We start from the raw sequence: 24,093 nt of genomic DNA on the forward strand, positions 1-24,093 counted from the left end.
AAAGTACTCCAAGAGCCCCGGAGCACTTCCAGCCTTCAATAAATCACCATGAAGCTCCCTTGAAGTGAAGGAATCACTCCCCTGCACACCAGAGGCACAGATCCCGTGAAGTCCGGTTTATCGACTTGCTGCTGCCCAATGACCTAAATGCAGTACCAAAGCAAGAGGAAGTACACAGCCCTGAAGGGTCAGATGTGCCTCCCCATGAATATTGAAGGCACAAGGAACTACCAGAGTTGTGGTGTACCAGTAAAAAACAAGAAGAGTCCACACCAGACTTCTGAAACACCAGAAGCAAGCACCTATTGAAGAACGTTGAGACACACAAGATCCACTTTTTGAGTGGCTCAGCTGTCCCATAGACCTCAAGACGCTCATCGCCTGGATAACCTGTTCACACAGCATCTGTCCCCACCAGCCCCTGCACCTACCAAGCAACCCTGCTCTCATGGTCTCTAGGCCCTTGTGACCCCCTCCCTCTAAAGAGACCCACTGGACTTAACTGTTTGTCCCCCTATGCAGTGCTTTTTCAAGTGGACCCCTAAGTATTTGCGCACCAGCTTCCAAGACCTCAGCACCTGTGGTCCCGGCTGATCTGGGAAGCTCCCAAACTGCTCATGCTAGAACTTTGAACCTGGTTCCGACATTAACCTAAAATAAGAAGGTGATCTTTGTAAGAGCATTGCATGAATTTCTATGCATTTTTCTTCTTTTTCCCTATTGTTTCATTTAGTGCGTTATTGTGCATAGAAGTGATATATTTTCAGAACCTTGAAAAATCATATCTCCGAACTTAGAACTGTGTTCCTGGTCTTAAAAAGTGTATAAAATCAATGTTATTTTGGTCTCTGATTTATTTTTGAGTGTGTGTCTCATTTATTGCCTCCATGAGTTCAACAAATGTTTGTTACTACCCTAGGATAAGCCTAACTGCTCGCCCACACTACCACCAAATGAGGGCCTGCCATTCACAGAGGCCCTTTCCCTACCCAGCAGAGCAAAGGCCGTGCAGCCTTGGCAGCATGCACCCACCCCCAGTGGTCTGACCAGAGTTGAAAACGTTGGGTGGTGCCGGGTCACAGTTGATGACTGGTGGTTCGGGACCCAGCACACCACACAGTTGCACTGCTCCGTCCAGTGCATTTCCTCAACAGCTCAGAATGATTATTCCTTGTGGTGTCCCTGGCGCCCAGCCTGACACCCCTGTGTCTTGCACAAGCTGATCCTTTTCACACCTCTCACTTCCATGGAGACGGCTGGGCCAGCGGGGGCCGCTTGAGACTGCACCTGGACCCCATTAACCACTTGGATGCTAAGCCTGTGCCTAGACTTTCAATGTAATTTCCATTGAAATGAATGGGCACTCCATGACGAGCTGAGCTCATCATGAGCGTCCAAGGGGTTAAGACCCCCAGGAGGGTGGGCTTCCTCAGCAGGCTCCGGAGGAGTGTGAAGGTCAAACCGGGATGGGCAGGTGTGGCTAACTTGTTGATCCTGCAAGAAGCATATGCTTGCCTCAAACATTAAGTCATGCGAAGTAAGTACTCATGGTCTCTAGAGTGAAACTGCAAATGGCTGATTAAATCAGTTCTGGTTCTTTTGATTGCTTCTTCTGTTACCTTAATAATTGTGGTACATTCTTGAGCAAATACATGCCGACGAGAGCTGACCTCCCAGGATGTGTGCATTTATTAGACCAAGACCAATCCAGATGTTCCCCAGCAGGATCCCTTACCCACACGAGTCACAGGGATGCAAGTAGCACCAGGAAGAAGCCTCCTGAGCGCCAGCCTCAGAGTGCATGGCTACTCTTGCTGTTGGTGGTTTGCTATGTGACCGTGGCCTGAATCCTGGGGCTTGGGGCCTGGGGCCTGGGGCCTGAGTCATGGGGCTAGGACCTGGGTGCTGGGTCTTGCATCCTGTGTCCTAGGGCCTGGGTCCTGATTCCTGGATTTTGGGGACTGGGTCCAGGGTCATGGGTCCTGGGTCCTGGCGCCTGAGGCCTTAATCATGGCTCCTGAGTCCTGGGTCCTGTATCTTGTGTCATGGCTCCTGGGGCTTGAGGCCTAGGTCCTAGGGCCTGGGTCATGTGTCCTGGATCATGGGGCCTGGGCTCGGACCTGGGTACAGGAGGATGGATCCTGGACCCTAGGTCATGTGTTCTGGGCCCTAGGTCCTGTGGTTGGGTCTTGGGTCATGGACCATGGGTCCTCGGGGAGGGGGTCGTGGGTACTGGGACCCGGAACCTGGATCATTGTCCTGGTCCGGAGTCCTGATGCTTGGGTCCTGAGTTGTTCCGGTCATCCTAGGCCATCTGGTTGCGGGCAGGCCAACCAGAGGGCCAGGTGGGCTGGCCATTCAGAGAGCTGGCACACCGGCCTGTGGGGCTCACTTGAATGTTGTCTCCCCCAGGGTTCCATAATAATAGTACCGGGCAGGCTCAGGTCCTGGGTCATGGATTATGGGCTCTGGGTCTTGGGGCCAGGATCATGGGTCTTGGGTCCTGGGTTCTGGGGTCTGAGTGATCTGATTCCAGCCCAGACTTACGATGCATGTGGGATTTGGGTCGGAACTCCATCAGGTCCTCCTCACACCCACATGCCTGAGGCCCAGCTGGGGCTTGAACATCTGGGCCACCGGGTCCCCTGAGCCTAGCCATCTGGTTACATGCCATGCCTTCCAATGGGGCGACCCTGGAAGTCTCAATGAGGGCACATTTGCTTCCTTGAGCCCAGGCAGGGCTCCAGGAGGTTGCATGCATTTGCACCAGCGGTCCCCTCTGTCACCTGGTGCACACAGATTGCAACAAATGGGTGTAGCCTTCCTCTGGTTTATTAGGGACAGGAGACTATGGACTCCCTTGCAGTCCAGCTGTTCTCAGCCAGGTGCTGCCAGGGCCTTGGCGACCTGATGGGGCCCCAGGGGCCAGGTCCATTCTTGCCTCTCAGCCCTGCCCGGTAGTCTTTTCTTCTAAGCCTACCTTACCTGAAATCAGGCAGTAACTTGAAGCTGATATTGCTGCACAGGGCGGCCTGACCTGTGAGGGTTTGGCTAGTGCTGTACACTCAGGCCCCTGAGCACCATGCTGTCACCCTCTTCCACCTAGTACATATCCACACCAGCGTGTCCCTGCGTCTAGTTCGGCACCCCTGTGTCTCTCTCAGGCTGCAACTCAGCCCACCTCTCCCTTCCATGGAGATGGCTGGGCCTGACAGTGCCTGTGTGACCGCACTTGTCTACCTAGTAAACTCCTGAGGTGGGTAGGATTCCTCAGCAGGTTCCCAAGGAGTGCCTATGTCAGTTCACGGCAAGCACGTGGCTCCCAACCCAGTCCAACAAGTGAGGCTATCTGGTTGATCCTGCCATTAGCATAAGTTTGTTTCAGAGACTAAGCCATGCATGTGTAAGTACATTCTGTTGGTACAGTGAAATAGCAAATAGGCTCCTTAAATCAGTTATGGTCCCATTGATTGGTCCGTCAGTTATTAAGAAAACGGTGGTAATTTTAGAGCTAATACATGATACACGATGATCACTGACCTCCCTAGATGCATGCATTTATCGGACTAAGACCCATCCGGGCTCGCACGGCCTTTTTGATGACTCTAAATAACCTGTGATTATTGCACTTCCCCGTGACGGCATCGATACTTTCGGATGTTTGCCCTATCAACTTTTGATGGTAGTTTCTGTGGCTACCATCTTGGCCATGGGTAACAGGGAATCAAGGTTAGGTTCCTGAGAGGGAGCCTGAGAAACAGCTACTACATCCATGGAAAGCAACATGCCCTCCCAACTCGGGCAGTAGTGATGAAAAATAATAATACAGGACACTATAGAGGCCCTATAATTGGAACAATTACACTTTAAATCTTTAAATGAGGATCCATTGGAGGGCAAGTCTGGTACCAGCAGCCATGGAATTTCTACCACGAGGCGAGCTACCACCTGTCCCAGCCCCTGCCTCTTGGCACCCCTCTGTTGTGTCCCGGGTGTCCTAAGCATTTACAAAAATTAGAGTGTTCATAGTAGGCTGGTAACCTGAATACTTCAGCTAGGAATAAGGGAATTGGACTTTGATTCTTTTTCATTAGTTTTCTGAACTGAGACCATGATTGAGAGGGATTGCCGGGGGCATTCATATTGTGCCACTAGAGGTGAAATTCTTGGTCCGGCGCAAGACAACCCAAAGCAAAAGCATTTGCCAATTAGGTTTTCATTAATCAAGAAGAAAAGTTGAGGTTCAAAGGCAACCAGATACCGTTGTTGCTCCCACCATAAATGATGCCCACTAGTGATACAGCAGTGTTATTCCCATGACCCGCTGAGCAGCTTCTGGGAAACCAGTCGTTGAGTCTAGAGGGTGCATGGTTGCAAAGATGAAACTTAAAGAAATTGATGCAAGGGCACCACCAGTAACGCAGGCTGTGTCTTAATTTGATTCACCATGGGAAACCTCACCAAGCCCGGACAGGGTAAGAATTAACAGATTGCTCCTTCTTGATTCAGTGGGTGGCGATGCATAGCCATTCTTAGTTGGTAGAGCTATTGGTCTGGTTAATTACAATACCGAACAAGACTCCTCCATCTTAACTAGTTATGTGACGCCCAGCGATCGGCTTTCAACTTCTCAGAGGGACACGTGGTGTTCAGCCACATGAGATCGAGCAATAACAGGTCTCTGATACCCTTAGATGTCTAGGGCTGAAGGCAACCCACACTGAACAGACCGGCATGTTTCTACCCTTTGCTGACAGGTGTAGGTTACTTACTGAACCCTGTTCATGATAGGATTTGGGGATTGCTGGTATTTCAGATGAGCAAGAAATTCCCAGTAAGTGCGGGTAATAAGCTTGCGCTGATTACGTCCCTGCCCTTTGTACACACCTTCTGTCACTACTACCAATTTTATGGTTTAGTGATGTCCTCAGATCAGCCCAGCAGGGTCACCAATAGCCCTGGATGAGTGCCCTAGAAAAATATCAAAATAGACTATCTAGAAGGAGCAAAAGTCATAACAAGGTTTCCACAGGTGAGCCTGCGGAAGGATCATTAATGGCAGAGTGACCCGAGTAACTGATGGTGTCAGTCAGAAACCCTCAGCCACATACCAAATGGAAAACAGACCATAGGCATAGGTCCTGGCCCTGCCCTGGCCGGTAGAGTGGTCTGTATGCCTCTGGGGCATTTCAGTGAGGACCTCGCATGGGGTGGGCTCCTCCATCTCTAAGGATCCAACTGATGTACATGTGAGAGCCTGAGGTGGCCCGCCCCTCCAGAAGTGGCATGATAGAAAGCCCTCCTGAGGCAAAATCCATGCTCATCCAGCACAACTCTGCGGGGGGAACCAAATGGCAGTGCCTATCCGGGCTGGAACCACCCCTGGAGGCCCTGTCACCCTGGGCTCTCCAGCACCTTATCCATGCCCGACTGGGTTTCAGGCAACCAAGGAGAGGCCGTTCTCATGTGGCAGGCAGCCTGGATGAGAAGGAGCCAGAGCCAAGACGGGAACTCTAGCTCCTATCAGTGAGGGTGTGTGAGATGATAGGGAGCCACTGAGCTCTTCCCTTCTGGTGCCTCCAATCAGGTATGGGTATGGACTACCCCAGCCCACCAGCATGGCTCGGGATACCACACAAGGAGGGGGCTCTTGATGCTGCAGGGGTTGGGCAAAGTGGTGTATTTGATGTATGTGCTTGGCTGAGGAGCTAATGGTGTAAAGCTACCATCTGTGGGTTTATGACTGAACACCTCTGAGTCAGAATCCCCCGGAGTGCAGTGGAGTCTCAGTTGGCTTTAGATAGCTGGCCTTTTGAGCCAGTGTGTAGAGCTGCATGGATGAAAGTGGGACTCATCCATTGCCCACTACACCCGATGCTAGTGGGACACCTGATGCTAAATCATTTGTAGAGTATCTGATTCTCGAGCAGGGTTTGGTAAGTAGCAGAACAGCTACCTCACTGCAATATATTGAAAGTCATCCTCTGACCCAAGCTTTTGTCTCCATCTGTGGGTACCTGTGGCATCCACCACCAACATACCCCAAAGGCTAGAGAGATGTAGAGGGGATTATTAGCCCATGGCAGGCTGCCTCCACCATCTGCTACTTGGCATGGGAACTCTCCCACACCCTGCACATCTGGGTGCATGGTTGGGGCAGGATCGCCTGCATGTCGGCTGGATGTCCAAATTGCTCAATCCAGCCTCAGTGTGCACAGCCACTCCTGTCATCGGTGGACCACCGTGTGTCTGGGCCGGAGGCCCGGAGACTTGGTTTTTCGGTTGGCCTGGGCTATCTGGTCACTGATTCATCCTGGGCCATCTGGTCACTGGGCTGACTGACCAGATGGCCTGGTGGGCTGGCTGACTAGATGGCCAGTGGGCCAGCATGTGGGCTAACTCTGACTTTTGTCTCCCCGGGAGCTTAATAGTCAAGGCAAATGGGTTTACCAGGTATGCCCATGGGGAGAATGCATGGGGTGGGCAGGGCTTAACCCTGCTTGGCTCCCCAGGCAAGGGCTCCAGGAAGGCACACACCCAAGGCAGCAGCCTTAGCCCATGGTATGGTGGTGATAGTCACTACCGAAAGGCAGGGTGGCTGCATGAGGGTAAAGAGCGGAGGCCAGCCCAGCATGAAGGCTCATCCCTGGGGTGCTGGGCTGGAACATATTCCCAGGAAAGTTCTGGGAAGCCCTCAGCAGATGCCTGGGCCTAGCCTCGAATGGCAGCAACTGTTGGCGATGTCCTGCACCGCCCAGGAGGTACAGTTGGTAGATCGGTGCAAGGCTTCCCGTTCTCTTAAGAATGAGCGGGGCCTGGCAGAGGGGAAGCAGCAGGCCAGGAAAGGCCTCTTCCTCTATCTTGGGCAGGGAGGGAGGCCATGGTCACACCTCGATCAGAGCTCTGACGGGGCCTGGGCTCCATGCGCCCACCCTCTGTGCCATTATGCACACAGTGGAGGGGTATAGGCTTTGCAGTCACGGACAAAGCAGCCTGCCCTGTAATGGTCCAGGCCAGACTCTGGTCAATCGAAGATAATTGGGCCTATCTGGTGACTGTGGGCTGTTTGTTTGGCTGCAGTCAAGGCTTCTGAGACACAGAGCGAGACTCCACAGGGTCAGGGACTCAGGTATCCTTAGTCTGCAAGCCCACAAGGGCCCTGGGCTCCCATTCCCAGCCCACTGGGTTGTAAAGAGGATGCTGCCCCTGCATGGCCTAGTTCAGAGTATCTGAATGGGGCCCCAGTGTCTCCAATATTCCATGGGGTGGGTGCATCAGTCCAGGGCCCCATCTTCTAGTCTGCTGCATCGCAAGGGGCCCAAAATGGGTGGTCCCACAGGCCCAGGGGACTTCCCTACATGGCTTTTTTAAGAAGCATGGACCGGGCTCCTTTCCTGGGCTCCAGCGGGCCCTAGAGGGAGAGCTTCTGCAGCCTGTCATGCGTCCAAGTGCCCAGGATAGGGTGCTACAGGCCTGGAGAGGCCCCCCTGCAAGGTTAAGTTCAGAAGCTCCAACCGGGCCCTCTGACGGGAGCTCGCGCCCTGGGCTCCATCCTCACAGGCCTAAAAAAATCATAAACATGTTACTAGACCAGCAGGTCAAGTAAATTGAAATACATAGGTTTCCTTGATACCTCTTTTTCACTTTTTATCTTTTACTAAAAGAATTGCTGTAAACCCGTGTTAGAAATGAAGGTCTCTAGTTGGTACCTTTGTTCAAATAGAGAACCTTCTTCCTAGTCAGGATAAATGAGTTACACTCCTAAAATCATCCCTGCTCACCCCTTTGGTAGCTTGGCATGAGCAGTCAGGCTTATTCTAGAGGCAGTGTGTAAAGCATTTGCACATAACCAACAGTAATACAGTGTAAACAATACCAAAGGACACCACACCAGTTTAGAAAAATATCCAATATTTTTATATACTCAAGGCAAGACAATAAAAATGATAAAAATCTACAATACAGTACTTAGAAATCTTCAGTTATCAGAATAACCTTGAAAAACAGTTCCTTGAAATCAATAGCTCCCTCTGGGGCTATCACAGCATGGTGAACAAACATATCTACATAGTTCTGGCTGACCGCGGCATTGCAGGCCAGCTACGGTATTGCGTAGACCCACAAAACAGTACCTTTTAAAATGCAGGGTGTCGCCTGCCTCTCGTTGAGCTTTCGAAAGCACAACTTCAGCAGGCGTCGGTTCGGGACGTCAGTTCATGAGTCGGCAGGCCCTCAAAGTCACACGTGTTGCAGATCGAACTCCATGTGGTTGAAGTAAGGGGTGTTAGTGTCGGCAGGCATCGGGTGCTGCTTGCATCAGTGGTACAAAAGGGGGTAGTGATGGACGGAGCATCTGAATCAATCAAACACTCACACCCAGTCAAAAGATCTGGGTTTAATCCATCACCGTTCTTTAGCCCACTAGTTTTGGACTGGTTTATGGTTAGCAAAGAACACATTGAAGTATGTACCATTTGCCACTAAATATTATGTCGAGGAAAGCCTGGTGCACATTTTGGTACTTGAGGCCAAACAAACCCCTATGAAAAAGTACCACACAATCAAGTGGGAGGAGCATCTTGAAAAAATTGCAGAATGTTGTTGTGGTGGTGAGGAGAGCCAGGGAATATCAGTTACAAGTACAAGTCCAATCACGGTGAAAGGTGATGATGGGGAAGAGGAGGGTAACATCTACACACAAAGCAGCCCTGTCCCCAGCAGTGTACCAGCAGATTCACCCATCTCTGTAACTTCACAATAGCACACGCTTCGGAGTGAGATGGCGACACCATGGCATAAAGTGACAGCAAGCAGCATCGGGGACATTGAAAGGCTTACCTGCACCGGGGGTCAACTCTCCCTGCCAGTTTCCCCCCGCAAGTACAACAGCGGCCGGAGCGCGAGGGGTGGAAACTACATTCCCCAGACGCCCCAGCATCTCGCCAGACAAGGGATCAGCGCGCCAGGAGGCGCATCAAAAGGACAGCAGTTCCGGGGGAGCGGGGGGACAGCAAGCAGCATCGGGGACATTGAAAGGCTTACCTGCACCGGGGGTCAACTCTCCCTGCCAGTTTCCCCCTCGCCGCCGCAAGTACAACAGCGGCCGGGGCGCGAGGGGTGGAAACTACATTCCCCAGACGCCCCAGCATCTCGCCAGACACGGGATCAGCGCGCCAGGAGGCGCATCAAAAGGACAGCAGTTCCGGGGGAGCGGGGGGACAGCATGCAGCATCGGGGACATTGAAAGGCTTACCTGCACCGGGGGTCAACTCTCCCTGCCAGTTTCCCCCTCGCCGCCGCAAGTACAACAGCGGCCGGAGCGCGAGGGGTGGAAACTACATTCCCCAGACGCTCCAGCATCTCGCCAGACACGGGATCAGTGCGCCAGGAGGCGCATCAAAAGGACAGCAGTTCCGGGGGAGCGGGGGGACAGCAAGCAGCATCGGGGACATTGAAAGGCTTACCTGCACCGGGGGTCAACTCTCCCTGCCATTTTCCCCCTCGCCGCCGCAAGTACAACAGCGGCCGGAGCGCGAGGGGTGGAAACTACATTCCCCAGATGCCCCAGCATCTCGCCAGACACGGGATCAGCGCGCCAGGAGGCGCATCAAAAGGACAGCAGTCCTCGCGTCGTGGGATCGCGCGCGGGTCGGCGCCCAGGGCCAAGCCCGGGCAAAGGGTGGGCCCTCTACGGCCCTCATCGGACTGAGGAGGACGGGGGCGGGCCACCCCCTTTGTCTGTTGACAGGTAATTTTCCGACTTGTACTTTCTTTAACTATGCTTAAGCCCAAAACAGGGGATATGTCCGACAAAATCCCGGAAGATATATTTTCACATTCTCAATCTAGTTTTCCATGGCTGGATGATCTAAATTGCCTGTGTAAGGTTAAGTATGTTCCAGCAGCACTTTCCCCCACGTTAAAATGCTGCAGCTTATCACCACATCCAAGGGAGCTGAAATCCTTTCCTGATATCCATAAAATACCCCCCAGGGTTACACCTGCCAAAAGGAAGATCGATGGGGACAAAGACAATGGGAGTCTTCCTAAAACACAAAAACCTGATAAACCTTCTGTAAGTCCTATACCATCTTTAATTAATTCGTCCTTTATTTCGTCACCTGTTGCTAACCTGGACGACTTATCACCATCCTCCCATCAGGCTCTTCTGACTATGATCGAGAATCTGATCAAATCTTTAATACACCCTCTGATGGACAAAATTACTGCGTTGGGGGAGAAACTGACGGGGTTGGAGAACTCCGTTGAATTTCTCCTGAAATCCTCAACCCACGTTGCAACAACTCAATGCCCGTCGACAACCGCTCTTTCAAATCTACCTAAACTGATCACTCCTTATGAAGCGGTGCCTACTCAATTGCCAACTTCCACCTCCTCGTTGCCTATCAATCCCAAAGCCCCCCCGAAATTGACAACATCAGCACACCATATTCCATCCAAACATGTGTGCACCACTCATATACACTTACCTCCAGAAGCAGCGCCTTTTGTAATTGTACTTTCGGGGGTCACTGAACTAACAAAAGGTAAAGCTGAGAGACACTATGAACTTATGAACAAGGTTAAGTTCTGGCTATCTAAACACAGACCTCTGCCCTACCATCTTGATGGCCGAATATTAAGTGTTCGGAGGGTGGGTTGGCTTGGACCCCTTAAAAAAGACATCTTGGGTGATTTGATCTTGATACGATTTAGGAGCAGACACATTGTGCCATATATACAGACACGGATATCTCCAAATGGCGATGGACTTATTTCCACCTGGAACCTACATGATTTTTATCCTAATATGTCTTACATGCTTTCCCCTAGTCCCCGGGGCATTGTCAACAACCCAGTGGGTAGAGGAACCCACTTAAGTAATGGCAATAGTGTTTCAGTGGCTTTTAATTGTCCCAAGCCGTCGTACAACAGTTCTATGTATTGTAATTATTAAATTTTTCCAAATACTGTTACCTACAATGTTGCCTAAAGGTTGTGTAAAGCATGCTTAATCTTTTAACTGTGCAATTTAAAGCCACTATGAGTTTTATTTTAAAAATGTTTTTCAAAATGTATTGTATTATTTGTCTGTATGCTTTTATGATTTTAAAACCTAAAATCGAATAAAGCTTTTTGATGATTTGATGATGATGACTGCCCCACCACGACACACATTGCATCTACCACCACCATCTACTCATCATAAGATGCCTGTGTCAGTGGCTCCAGAAAAAAAGGAATCTAGGCTTTTATGTGCATGTTTAGGCAGGAGGGGCCCTATGAGCGAAATCAGCCAACTACACGTTTGTAACATGGGAAGCTGGGAAAAATGTTAGAACTGGACGTCCTTCCTTTTTCTTTAGTGGAAGTATAGGGATTCTTAGAATTTGTGGCAGCCATCTGTCCTTAATGGAAGTTACCAAGTCTGACCAATTTTGTCGGAGTTCCTGTTTCATCGCTGCATCACAATGTGCTGCAGTTGGTTTGACAAGCTTTGCAGCAAAATATTGTTCTCACCATCCACCTGATGACAGACATGTGGACCAATTGTCGACTGATTACATGTGCATTACTACACACTGAATCTCTTTTGTGGCGGCAAAACAAAAGATATCAGCAGGTTTTGGCCCTGAAGAACATTTTAAGAGCATTCTGTGGCATGCAACTGTGGCCATGTTTGCCATGAAGAAATCACATATACCTGTAAACGTCTTGAAGGAATTTAACAGCAAGGTGTATGAATGGTTGTGGCCCAGAGGTCTCAGAATTGGATTTGGTGTCACGGACAATGGCAGTAACACAGTCTAGGCCATGTCTTATAGAGGTTATTGCAGGGTCCTGTGTTTGGCTCTTTGCATCAACCCGGTGGTGCAAAGCTTCCTCAAAACAAAATATAGGCAGAAACATACCTACCATGTGCAGAAGCATCTGCACTCATTTCAGCCATTCTTTCAAATCCCGGAAGCAGCTGCAAATTATTAAACATAATAATAGAGCATCAGTTAATGCCCTGATACAGGAGGTGCCAGCATGTTGGAACTCGACCTTTTACATGTTGTAACGCCTGTTTGAGCTGTACAAACGGATCAATGACTATGTCATTCAAAGAGGAGGGAATGCAGTTAGGAAAGCTATGGCTATGGATGTGAACAAATGGGGCATCCCTTTAGATGTTTTCACACAGGAAGTTGGCAAGGAGGACAGTACGATGGGACAAGCTATCGCGTTGTTGCATCTCCTACAGGACCAGGAAAAGAAGGTGTCTGAAAGGTTCACTACCTTTAGGTGTGAATAGAATTACATAAGTGCGTGTCTTTATTGAGACATTAATCCTTTGCTTGGCTTGTAATGCAAGGCTGCAACATGATATCATAACATTCAAAGTATATCTGTGCCACACTACTTGATCCATGGTACAAAAGAAAATCTGCCCACTTTCATTCCTTTTTCTGAACAGGATGTTTTAAAATACAAGACTTGGATTGTAGATGAGGCTGTACCCTTGGAAGAAGAACAGCTTTAACTTTAAGTCCCACCCATCAGTTCTGGGGTGCTGCCTTCACTTTCCAGGGAGAGCAGTCTTGTCTCACAGCAGCCAACAGCACCATCAACCAGAACACCGGCATCACCAGCAACAGAATTAGTCAATCCAACCTCTACATTATATTTGTTTCAATTGGCAGGGCTCAAGTCACAGGCAGAGGCGATGGCAAAACAGGTTGTGCAAGTGGCAGCATCAATGATCATCCACAGGATGTTCCAGGAGTTTCTGGATGATTCAAAAGAGGTCTATGTGGATCAAAATCCATTGATGCATCGGTATGGGAAGATGTGCCAATGGCCAGAGCTCAGCAGGCTGGCAATGAAGTATCTGGCTTGTCCTTTCACCAGCGTGCCTGCTGAGTGTGTGTTCAGTGCAGCTGGTGTGGTTGTTATAGTGAGAAAACCCAGTCTTTAACTTCAAAACGTGGGGAGATTGACTACGTTTGAAACAATCTAACATTTAATACCAAACAATTACACAGTTTGTGAAAAATCACCACATGAGAAGGAAGAGGCTGATTAGTTCAAAATTGAATCAAATATGTTAGCGATCAACTTCTGGGTGAACCACCTGAGCTTGAGGGAAAACTCTACTTCCCTGACTAAGTATGCCAGTGTCCATATATAGAACTTTCTAATTATTTCTCGTTCACAAAAAAAACTGAAAAAGGCTTGTGTAACATTATTATTTTTGTGTGATATATATGCTGTTCCACCATTTTGTTTATTCACACATATTGCTGGATTGCAGTTATACCAGTGTTCATTGAAGAAGCCTCCACAATTCCTTCATGACATTGGGGACAATGCTATCCCCCTCACATGCCTATTGCCTACCCCTTTTTGCACCACTTAGCACTAGAAAGTCTTCCCCTGAAGAGCAGTGATTTACAAGACTGCCTGCCAATATCAAATTCCAATATGTTGCCCGCATCAAAGATGAATACCTAATGCTTCAACCACCCGTGCTTGGATTAGGAGAGGTAACTACAACTATTACAACGGTGAGTGATTGTGTTAGTGATGATGATGATTGATGATTCATGTGGTGACAGACAGTGAGGGAAAGTGTTAAACTGTAAAGTGGGAAGTTGCCTGAGATGATTGATTTGCAATGTTTGGGACCTGCATGATGGGTGATCATTGTTTCCCTGGAGGTGATTGGCCTCCACAGAATTACTTAGTGAACAAGAAGTAACCTGTATGGTCCATTTCCATGATCGTTCTTTTTTTTATCATCTAGGATGGCTGCCCCAGACAATTGTTTGATTTGCAAGACTGCTAAATTCCAATCTGTTGCTTGAATTAAATGGCAAATACTCTACCTACCACAGTGCCTGGATTGCAACTGGTGACTATTGCACCAATAAGTGATCAGATTATTGAGCGACTGTGAGTGATAATTGCTGTGGAGGCTGATAGTGAGGGAGGGTGTGTTGAACTGCAATATAGGAAATTCCTTAAGATGATTATTGATTTGCAATGTTTGAGGCTTGAGTGATGGGCAATAATGTTTTTCCCTGGAGGTGATTGTCTCTTATGCACTTAGCCATATGTAATGGCAGGGCCCTCTCGCTTTTTCTGGTTCTTCAATGACCAGAACTATCCAGTTAAGAAACAAAATCTATACAAACTACTGCAATTTTGTTTCTCTATTTGTTCTTCAACAGCAGTGCACTACACGTTTATCTTGCTTGAGTCATGATAGTGACTGGTCTGGGATGGAGTTACACAAAATCAAGACTCAGGAGTAGGATGGGAGAACTCAGATGGGAGCTGTGGAACTATCTCATCAACAGCTATAAGCACGATGTTATCAACTTCATTCAAAGGTAAACCCAAAGTCTGAGGCCTAGTATTCAGCTATGTGAAATAAAGAGAGGTGTGTTTGTGTAATGCTGCTGTTTGTGTATGTGTGTGTGTTTTGCAATTGTGGCAAAAGTAAAACTCTGAGTCCCCCTCTTGTTTTTTTATCTGAGTCTTCTTGATAGATTCCTCATGACGCTTAACTCCATTCTGTCCTTCTCATTGACTCTAAATTACAGTTTCACTTTACAGTCCACAAACCTTCTTCTAGTTTCCTGCATAAACGAAAGATGAAGGCTGAGCTCAACAACACTCCTGATTACCCAACGGACCAGTCCGGACAGGTACCAAAGAGTGGGCATTGCCATGGAGAATGCAAATTCACTACCTAATTTTGCAATACAGTTTCATTTTTCTTTTAACAATCATAATTGTGAAACTGGGTAGGTGGGTGGGTTCACTTCACACCCTAAAAGACAGAACATTTAGATATATGATAACTTGGGTCTCGGGGCAGAAGCACTGTTTGCAACTCATTTATCTGTTCTCTGGTATACTCATTCCTTTGTTTCCTTCCACAATAGATTGATGATGAATGATGTGCTGCTCATTGCCTAGACTCATGTTTTCCTTCTGCAGTGTTTGTCTTTCTGAAACGTTTCTCCAAATCCATTTTCCCTTCCATTTATCCAACCCTTAACAATCTTCCCCCGGGCTGTGTGATTTATTGAGATGTGTCTTAATTTACACCATCAATGGATCACACACTTGGAGGGGCAGATGTGGTGAAAGCAACAACAACTTACTGCAAGATCTTCTAAGCAATAGGCCACACTGTCCCCCTTTACCGACCCACACATGAAAAGTCATCCTTCTTTTAGATATAGAATGAAGAACATCAGTCATCAGCATCATTATTCAGGCCTTGTGTTGCAAATCCATAAACGCCTAACCCAAGCTTGTCCACTCCAGACGTGAGGATTTCACAAATAATACTACCAGTGCCCATTAGCCAAAACATACTAGTATTGCTGTATTGTAGCACTATCAGGCATTCTCATTGTATCGAAAAACACGAGGTAGGGGAGGGTCAAAGAGGGCAATAATTTAATGACCCAGGCTACTTGAGCCCTAACAATAGCAAAACAAAGAAAAGAAGCCTGGTCAAGATCACTGTGAGTGTGCCATGTATAGTCTGAGACCATGAGTCCATTAATGACACTGTAGTGATATCACTGGGCTATAAAAATTCCCATCAGCCCACCCATCTGGTGGAGTATCGCCACGTGGGAGATGTACCATAAATCCAAATCTTCAAGCAACTGAGACCGATGCAAAGAAGGATTTTGAGGATTTCAAAAGACCACAGTGATTCACTAGTGATGTCTAATGGGGTGCAGTGCGCGTGAAAAGGTGAAAGGTGTGTAATAAAATTGACTCAAAAGGACCAAAAATTCACTTTATTCAGTATGGTACTCTGGTCAAGACTAAAAACGATGCCTCAATAGTTTTAAATATTAACTAACCCGAGGCATAGTGCATGGTGGTGGACATGTTTCAGGTAGATGGACAAATGGTCCTAGCTTTCTTCAGGACCTAGTGAAATACTGCGACTGCGAAATTACATAATTAATACAATAGCAAAAGTGTTGAATTTGTACAGCAATAATGGATTAATCCTACCAGTTGTTCTGAGCCCAGATGTATACTGGTGGCAATCCAAACATAACGTCTATCCTAAAGCAAGATAGAAAGTTGTACAACTCGATTAGTGTGAAAAATAGTCTCAAGGAAGAACAGACACACAACAGACAAACTCACAGTGCGGTAGAGAACTTCTCACCGCAACACAGTAGTTATTTAAAATCCTACTGGAAAGGTGTAAAACAATCACCATGAATTAACAAAATAACTGAAACTCACCCAGCATTATGTGGAATGACGCCTCACCTCACCCGGTCACCCACTCGGGAAAAGGGAGGCCCCGCTCTGTCAGAGAGGAAAAATCAAGAGACCTCAGAAAAATATCAGGGGTACTTGAGTGCAACTAGTCACTATTCACCTATATTCTACTGACAAAAACTAGTCATTAAAATGAAGATTCAACCCCAAAAAACCTGGCAGTGGCTATGCAGGGCGGTTATGATGAACTCAGAGAGAAAAACAGAATAGTATTGGTGTTTGAAAAAATTCTGCTGACAAAGTCAGAACTAACCCAAGGAAATGGATGATTAATCAGCAAGGGCGATTCTGACCAAGTCCAGGTGCAATACCCTAGTGTAGAATTGGTATTTGTATTTAAAAAGAATAAGTATTTGTATTTAAAAAGAATAATTCTGAAAGAATAGTCTAGAATGACCCCAATAACTAAGTATTAATGGTGCAGGTACAATGCCATAGTGTAGAGTAGCTGACCAGAGTCCCACCCCAAGCAACTGACCTGTCCGTCGGTACCTCAATGTAGGCTTCCGAGAGGGAGTGGAGGGAAAAGACTGACAGGCAGGTTCGTCTATAAATAGCAGGGTTAATTGGTAATGGGAAACAGCTGTGTTAAACGCGCTAAACCTCGCGTTACTTGGATGCACTATACACCCTGCACATGCGCGTTGTATCAAAGGCACGCGCGATACATGCTGTGCCCATGCGCGGCAAGCGAGTCACTCAACTGGTAGCCTCGGGTATAATCAGCGCTAAGCGCCTGCGCAGTGCGGAGACACTACTCTGTAGTGCAAGCGCACGAGTCACTCCACTAATAGCCTAGGGTGTGATCCGCGCTAAGCGCATGCGCAATGCGGAGACACTACTCTGTAGCGCATGCGCAAGCCAACTATTTGTGTTGTAAACCGAGTTCAGACCCCACGCATGCGCAGAGGGTGTGCGCATGGGTGCTGTAAATACCGGGCTTAATTACAGACAGAAGACGAGCATCTGTGAAGTAATAACAGATCGTCATACACATATTATGCTGATGGTCAAATAAATGTATTAAAAAGCATGTGTATATGTAAATATATATTTTGCCATATATAGTCTTCTGCTGGTGAAAATAAATCTGACGATGGAGTGTGCATCAATAACCGAACAGTGTCTATATATTAAGATGCACAAGATTGTTCACCCAAAGAGGTGTATACATAGCAAGTACGGGGGGGGGGGTCTATATGACAATATATTTAGATAAATCACCCAAAGTGTTTGGGCAACATAATAGCTTAAACAGAGGTCCTACACAGAGTCACTTTAGGAGCTCGGACAAACCAAACAAATGTTCAATAGACTGTTATATGCAGGTGCTCACTTGCACTACAATGAACTGCAAAATACTGAAAAGAAAAATGAACAGGCTCTCACTCACAGTTAGATGATACAGTTCTCAGAATGACATGGACAAATACCCGAACATAGATAGTTATAATGATGTCCACGGAATATCGTCATTAAGTCCCTGGATGTGACTTTTAAGAAGGAAAATCCATTTTTGTTCTTTCCTAAATAGGAACTTGGATATATCATTGATGTGAGGAGGGACGAACGGCTGCTCAAGGATTAGCCATTTCATCTCTTCGGCTGAGTGTCTTGCATCTAAGAAGTGGTTCGTCAGTTTGGTAGCCTGTTTGCGACACCTGATGGTGCTCTTATGTTCCCCAATTCGCAATTTAATCTTGCGGGTGGTATAGCCAATGTATTTCAAAGAACAAGGGCACATGATCATGTAAATGACATTGTCAGTATTGCAATTCGTATGTTTCCTGAGAGTCCATACATAGTCTCATTGTATCATCATGTAGTGCTCAGGTGTCAAGTCTTTGTATAGCTTTGATATATAAACCACTAATTCAATCTTTTTATTTCCATTTAGATGCCTACGATGGATAATCAATCATTCAGCTTAATCCTACAGTTGGAGCTCACCTGGGTGGAAACGGAAGTAGGACCTTACTTATGACGTTGTGATGCCTTCCCTGTTACTGCTTCATCTATATTCAGGTAAGACAACTGGTATAGAGTGAACTGAACTAGTTAACTTAGTAGGTAGCTAACCAACTGCTTCTATTGTTTATCTAGATAGTTGTATACAATATAGGTCATGGTAGCATTCTCCCTAATGATCAAGATAGTTAGAGAAGTATAATTCTATAACTACGCACTACACTCTCTCTTCCAAGCACATAAACAGGCTGTGTAAAAGGTGTAAAAGCTGAAGGCAGCAGTGCAAAGTAAAACTAAAACAAACTACTTGAGGCATACATTTAGATCAATTAAAATAGTGTCCCACTTTATTTGTTAACAAATAAAGCCACCTTCTCCACCCAATTGCCATGCCCACACCTCTCCCCAACAAAACCAACCCAAGCCCAAAATCCCAAAAGTTAAAATGTCCAGAGAAAGGTACTCCCAACTCCCTTCCCACCCTCTGCACCCAGCTCCACCAAACAAGTCCCTGCCACCAAAGCAAAACATTTTAAAAGTGCAAGAAGAGTGCATTGTGGATGTTGGTCCTCAGCTGGTCCAGGCTCTGCTCCATTGTGGTGAGGCAGCTCTTGATGGAGTCCATCTTCTGCAGGATGTGGAGCAGCAATTGCCTGGTGGTGTTGTCAGTGTGTGAGGGGGGTTACAGCAGTTGATGGAAGCTGGTGGTGGTGCCGGTGATACGATGGCCAGGAGCTGGAGGCTAAGGGGGACTGACTGCACTGGGGTATGGCTGAAAGGCCATTCTTTCCTCCTCCCCCTCCTCTTACAGGACCACCAGCCATGTGCACTCTTGTTGGATATGCTCCTGCCTCTGCTGCAACAAAGGAGCCTCAATCTCCTCCCTGTTGGATGGTCCATCTGGACCAGCAGAAGCAGCTGTTGGGCTCCATTCACAGAACTAACTTAAGACAAAATCCTAAACTTACTACCATTTTGGTATTCACAGAAGGCAGTTACTCATTTTGATATTCACAGAAGGCACTTACTCATTTTTGTATTCATAGAAGTTAGGAGTCCTAACTTTAGGACTCCTAAATGCCTTCTGTGAATATCGAAAGTCTTAAAGTTAGGATTTTTCTCAGTTTAGGAGCAGTAAAGTTAGGACTCTTAACTTTACTACTCCTAAACTGAGAAAACTCACTCTCCCTTTTTTGCAATGCATAGTTGCATACTACAGATCGCGGTGAAATAAATATCTTGGAATAGTAGAAGGTATGCAAAGAAAGTCACAGCAGGAACACGCTACTCACTGATACCACTGAGTCACTATAGTGACAGGAGAACAGTCTGCAATGGCTTCATAATTAATCAGCCAAAGTGAGCTGATTAGGTACGATTAGGTAGCGCTGAGCACCTGCCTAGCAGAAAGTAGAAACTGGATCACACAATAATATACAAGGTAAACCAAACCTAACTTACTTCTTAATGTGAGTAGCATGCTATTCGGAAAAACTTTTTTTGCCATTGTAGAACACATTCACAACACATAATGAATACTCACGAGCCCCAGACTTTTGTCACCTAGCAGGTTGAGCAGGTCCTGTTCCCAGTCCAGGATGTCTGCCCATTGGTGAGTCCGATGCTGGACACAGTGGCGAATCTGGCTGGTGCACTGCATGCACCGACGCACCCTCCCCAGGGGAGTCCACGTTCCCACTGTGGGTATCCGCTACCGGGCCTGTCACCTGCTGCCAGCATTGAGGAAAGGTGGTGCTGCACAAAAAAACTGAGTGCTGCCACCTCCTCCTCACCAAAGATTGCCTGGGGCTTTAACTGCCACTGCCATGGTGCTGAGTGGGCTCAGAAAAAAGGGAAAAGGAAAGGAAAGAAGAAAGACGAGGAAGTAAGGGGAAATGAACACAAAGTCATAAATTACCCACTAAAATTCCTAAAAACATAAAATACACAAACATAAAGACACACGCTAATATAAAAAATTAAAATGAGGTGCAGATTAGATTTGAAAGGAGAGGATTACACAGATAAAAGAGAGATTACATTTTAGGCCCAGCACCATACAAGATGGCCACACCTATGTGAGAAAAGTGTCTCACCTTGGGGAGAGGAGTTGGCCTAACGGCTAGGGTGGTCGACCTCGAATCTGGGTACCTGGGTTCGAGACTCTGCAATGACATTGAACATCCTGTGATTCTGGGAAAATTACTTAATCTCCCCGTGCCTAATAAAAATGAATGTGTCCTCTTGTAATGCAACTGGTGCTATGTAAAGCGCTCTGATAACCGATTAGGGTCAAATTTGCACTATATGAAACTCTAGAAAAGAAAAAAATATGTGGACCTCATGGAGTCATTCGTGTGAGATTTAGAATGTGAGAAAACACTTTAGAGCCACGTGGTGCTGTTCGTGTGTGATTTGGAACGTGAGGTGCACTCTGCGTTTCCATCACAACACAAAAGGGCATGTTGACAAACATCTACCACTAGCGGTACTCCATGTTATGCGACAGAGGGGCATATTAGCAAGTACCTCGTTAAAATTATCGCCGTTTTAGTGGCAGGAAACTGCCGCTAAAACGGCAATAATGGGCTTGCTAAAATGTGTTATAGAATTCCAATAGAAGCCCAGGTTAGATGTGCAGGACATCTAACCTGGGCTTCTATTGGAATTCTATACCACATATTAGCAGAGTTTTTTTGCAACTTCGCTACTGTGTGAATTCCACCCAGACCTAACAAAAATGGTACCTCACTTGTATGGTTAGATCTAGTGGCCACAACAGGCAACAGCCCAAAATGCGACGTGGACACGGCACATTTTTCTATTGAAAACAGACCCCTATTTTCCAATGAGCGATCAGCTTATTTCACTTCCACTTTCAATGTAATAACGTCAGTGTGCTATGGAAGCTAAATGTAATTATACTGCCAACAATAAATGCCTCAGGAGGCAGAGGAAACTCATCGTCTGCTCCAACAACTGAAAAATAAAAATGGAAATCCCTCTGCTGTAAACAGCAGAGGGATTTCCTGGACAAGTGCAGAGGATGGAATGGTTCTGTCCTCCACCCACACCAACCGTGGCATAGGATGGAACCGTTCTATCCTCTAAATAGAAGGGGTAAATCCTTGATCAGCCCTCGGTAGTTTGGCTGTGAGTAGACAGGCTTAACATAGAAGACAGGTGTATAAAGCAGTTAAAAACAACAATTGATTAAATAAGCAAGACACAACACTCAATAAAAATCTGACACTGACTTATAAAATTAGGAAATAATTTTATGATTAAAATGGCAGCAAAATGGCAACAGAACGGGAGATATGAATTTTGAAAGAATTAACTCTTTCTACTGCCTAAAAGGCAAACGTGTCAACTTGGGACATCTGGTTGCACGTGACCGAGACAAAGTCAAAGTTTCGGGCTGACCGTGATGGAGCGCAGGTCTGATATAGTGAGCGGCCAGCCCAGTCAAGATTTTACCTTCTTGGAGGTTTTTCTCTCGACGTCCAGCGAGGCTTCTCATCCGGCCGGCTTGCAAGCCGACAACTGCAGCTTGCTTCAGCCTAAGGCCTCAGTGAAATCCTGGAAGTATTGGAGCTCCAGAGGTTTTAGAGGAACTAACCTGAATTTCAGGCTGTGTTGCATTTCAATGACGGTGACTTCACTCTGGGTGGCGAGTCAGTCAACTTATTGAGCTTTTTGACAAAAACTCTCCAAATGATTCCAAACTTCTGGATCTTCTTCTGGACTCTTGAAGGGACCACAGCACAAATTCGAGGTTGCAGGATCTCTGATTTGCTCCTTAGAAAGTTGGGAATACAAGATTCACAATGCACCTGAACAAATCCTTAAAAGTCCGCTTAACGCTTTCCAGCTGGGTTCATCTTGGTGGCGATGATACAGATGAAACTCTTTTAACCTGTTACTTTCAGGGAGTGAACTCCTCAAACTTTTAGAGTCAGGCAAAGTCCTTCTTTTGCTGGAGCCAAAAGTGTGTAGCAGGTGCAGTTCTTCAGAGCGTAATCATCTTGGTGCTGGCCAGGGGTTCGGCAGGGCACTCATTCTTCTACTTGTTTCTTGTTTCTTCCAGGCAAGGAAGTGAGTTACTGGGCAGTTCTGCCACATTTATCCAGGCTTCTGGGCTGGCAATCAGGGGAGAACAAAATAATACCAACAATGGAGGAGTACCCCCTGTGCAACAGTACAGAGAAAAGCCTCTGTTGTTTAGAGCTTAGTGCTCGGGTTAGCACAATGTGCCCCAACCTGTTACTGGACAGTGAATGTCCTTTTTGAAGACCCCTTACTCTCCAACCTAGTTGGAGACATGCTTCATCATCGGGGTCCCACCCCGTAGGCTGAATGCCCGCAGGGTGTGCTGCGACACCTGACTACAGAGGAGCGGGTTTTTTTCTTTTATATGTGCATAAGATTTACAGTGAAAATGTATTAACAAGCATTTACAATGCAACGGTTTCGCCTTTCTAAAAGTTAGAGCTATTGGCATTGTAAATGACAATTTTTTTATTTATGTGTTGGTTTTGAAAACAGATAAATAAATGGCATTGTCATTTACAATGCCAATAGCTTAATCTCTTGCAAATGCGAGACCTATTGCATTTGCACCCACACGCACACACACACAGAGAGCCACCCACACACACACACAGAGCCACTCACACACAGAGCCACCCACACACAGAGCCACCTACAAAAAAAAGCTAGCCACACACAGAGCCCCAACACACACAGTACAGAAAATAGGTTGAGGACTGTGCACCAACGCTCTGTAATGAGTACACATTTGCAGGCAGCTGCACACTGTAAAGAATGCATGCTTATTTTGTACATATATATTCAACCTAGCTCGTTCACATATTGTAAGCACTCTGCTATGTGACCTATACTGAGCAGACCTATGTCACCAAAATACACTGCAAGCACCCACCTATGTAGCCTATGATGTGCGGTTCAACGACCATACCCTACGCATGAAGCTTTATACCAAAACACACTGCATGCCCAGGCCCGTCACCCACGATACACAGTGGAAAATCAGCTCCACCAGCTGGAAAACAAAAACCTAGCTGCCAACCACAACACTTTTCTGATCACGCTGACATCTGTGTCATACTGAACACTCAGCTTACAGCCACGGGTCATTACGCACATCAACCTAGAGTACAAAACAGAATGCAATCACATACAGTAAACTGCTCGCTATCTGTCGCAAACTGTCCAAATCCAATTGTCATACATGATACACGCAAATCCAGGTGTGACTTACAGCAAACTACAGCCGGCTCTTGCTAACTTTTCTACGCAGTGCACAACCAGTTGTTACTATTTTTGCACAGGAACCTGCTATGCACTGTACAATGCAAGCAGTTGTTACTTTACTTTGTGTACATCCATGTGTCACCCATATCATAGTATGCACAGCTGGATGACAACCACTGTGCAGACAGATGTCACTAATGGTGCACAATCAGCTGTCACTCCTAGTACACTGCACAGCCAGCTGTCACCTGTAAAATGTACGACTAGGAGTTGCCTACAGTAACTGTTCCCAACCAGTTTCCAACAGTGCACAATCAATCGTCATAAGCAGCACACTTACCCACCGTCCACAGTTCAGCTGTCACCTATAGTCCAATTACACAGCCAGCTGTCATCCACCATACACAGTCATCACTACAGTACACTGAGCCAGGCAAGTGCTGTGAACTGCAATCTACTGCACATCCAGGAGACACAGACAGCAGGAGGGGGGGCGGGAACGGGCACACGGACAGCGGGAGGGGGGGCGGGAAT

The 24,093-nt window shown here is 46.9% G+C and overlaps 1 pseudogene; it reads left to right on the forward strand.

Moving 5' to 3' along the window:
- Positions 1–3,346: 3,346 nt before the first annotated feature.
- On the forward strand, positions 3,347–5,055 carry LOC144774163 (18S ribosomal RNA; annotated as a pseudogene).
- Positions 5,056–24,093: the final 19,038 nt, after the last annotated feature.

The sequence above is a fragment of the Lissotriton helveticus genome, chromosome 8 (genome assembly GCF_964261635.1).
Source record: "Lissotriton helveticus chromosome 8, aLisHel1.1, whole genome shotgun sequence".
NCBI lineage: Eukaryota > Metazoa > Chordata > Amphibia > Caudata > Salamandridae > Lissotriton > Lissotriton helveticus.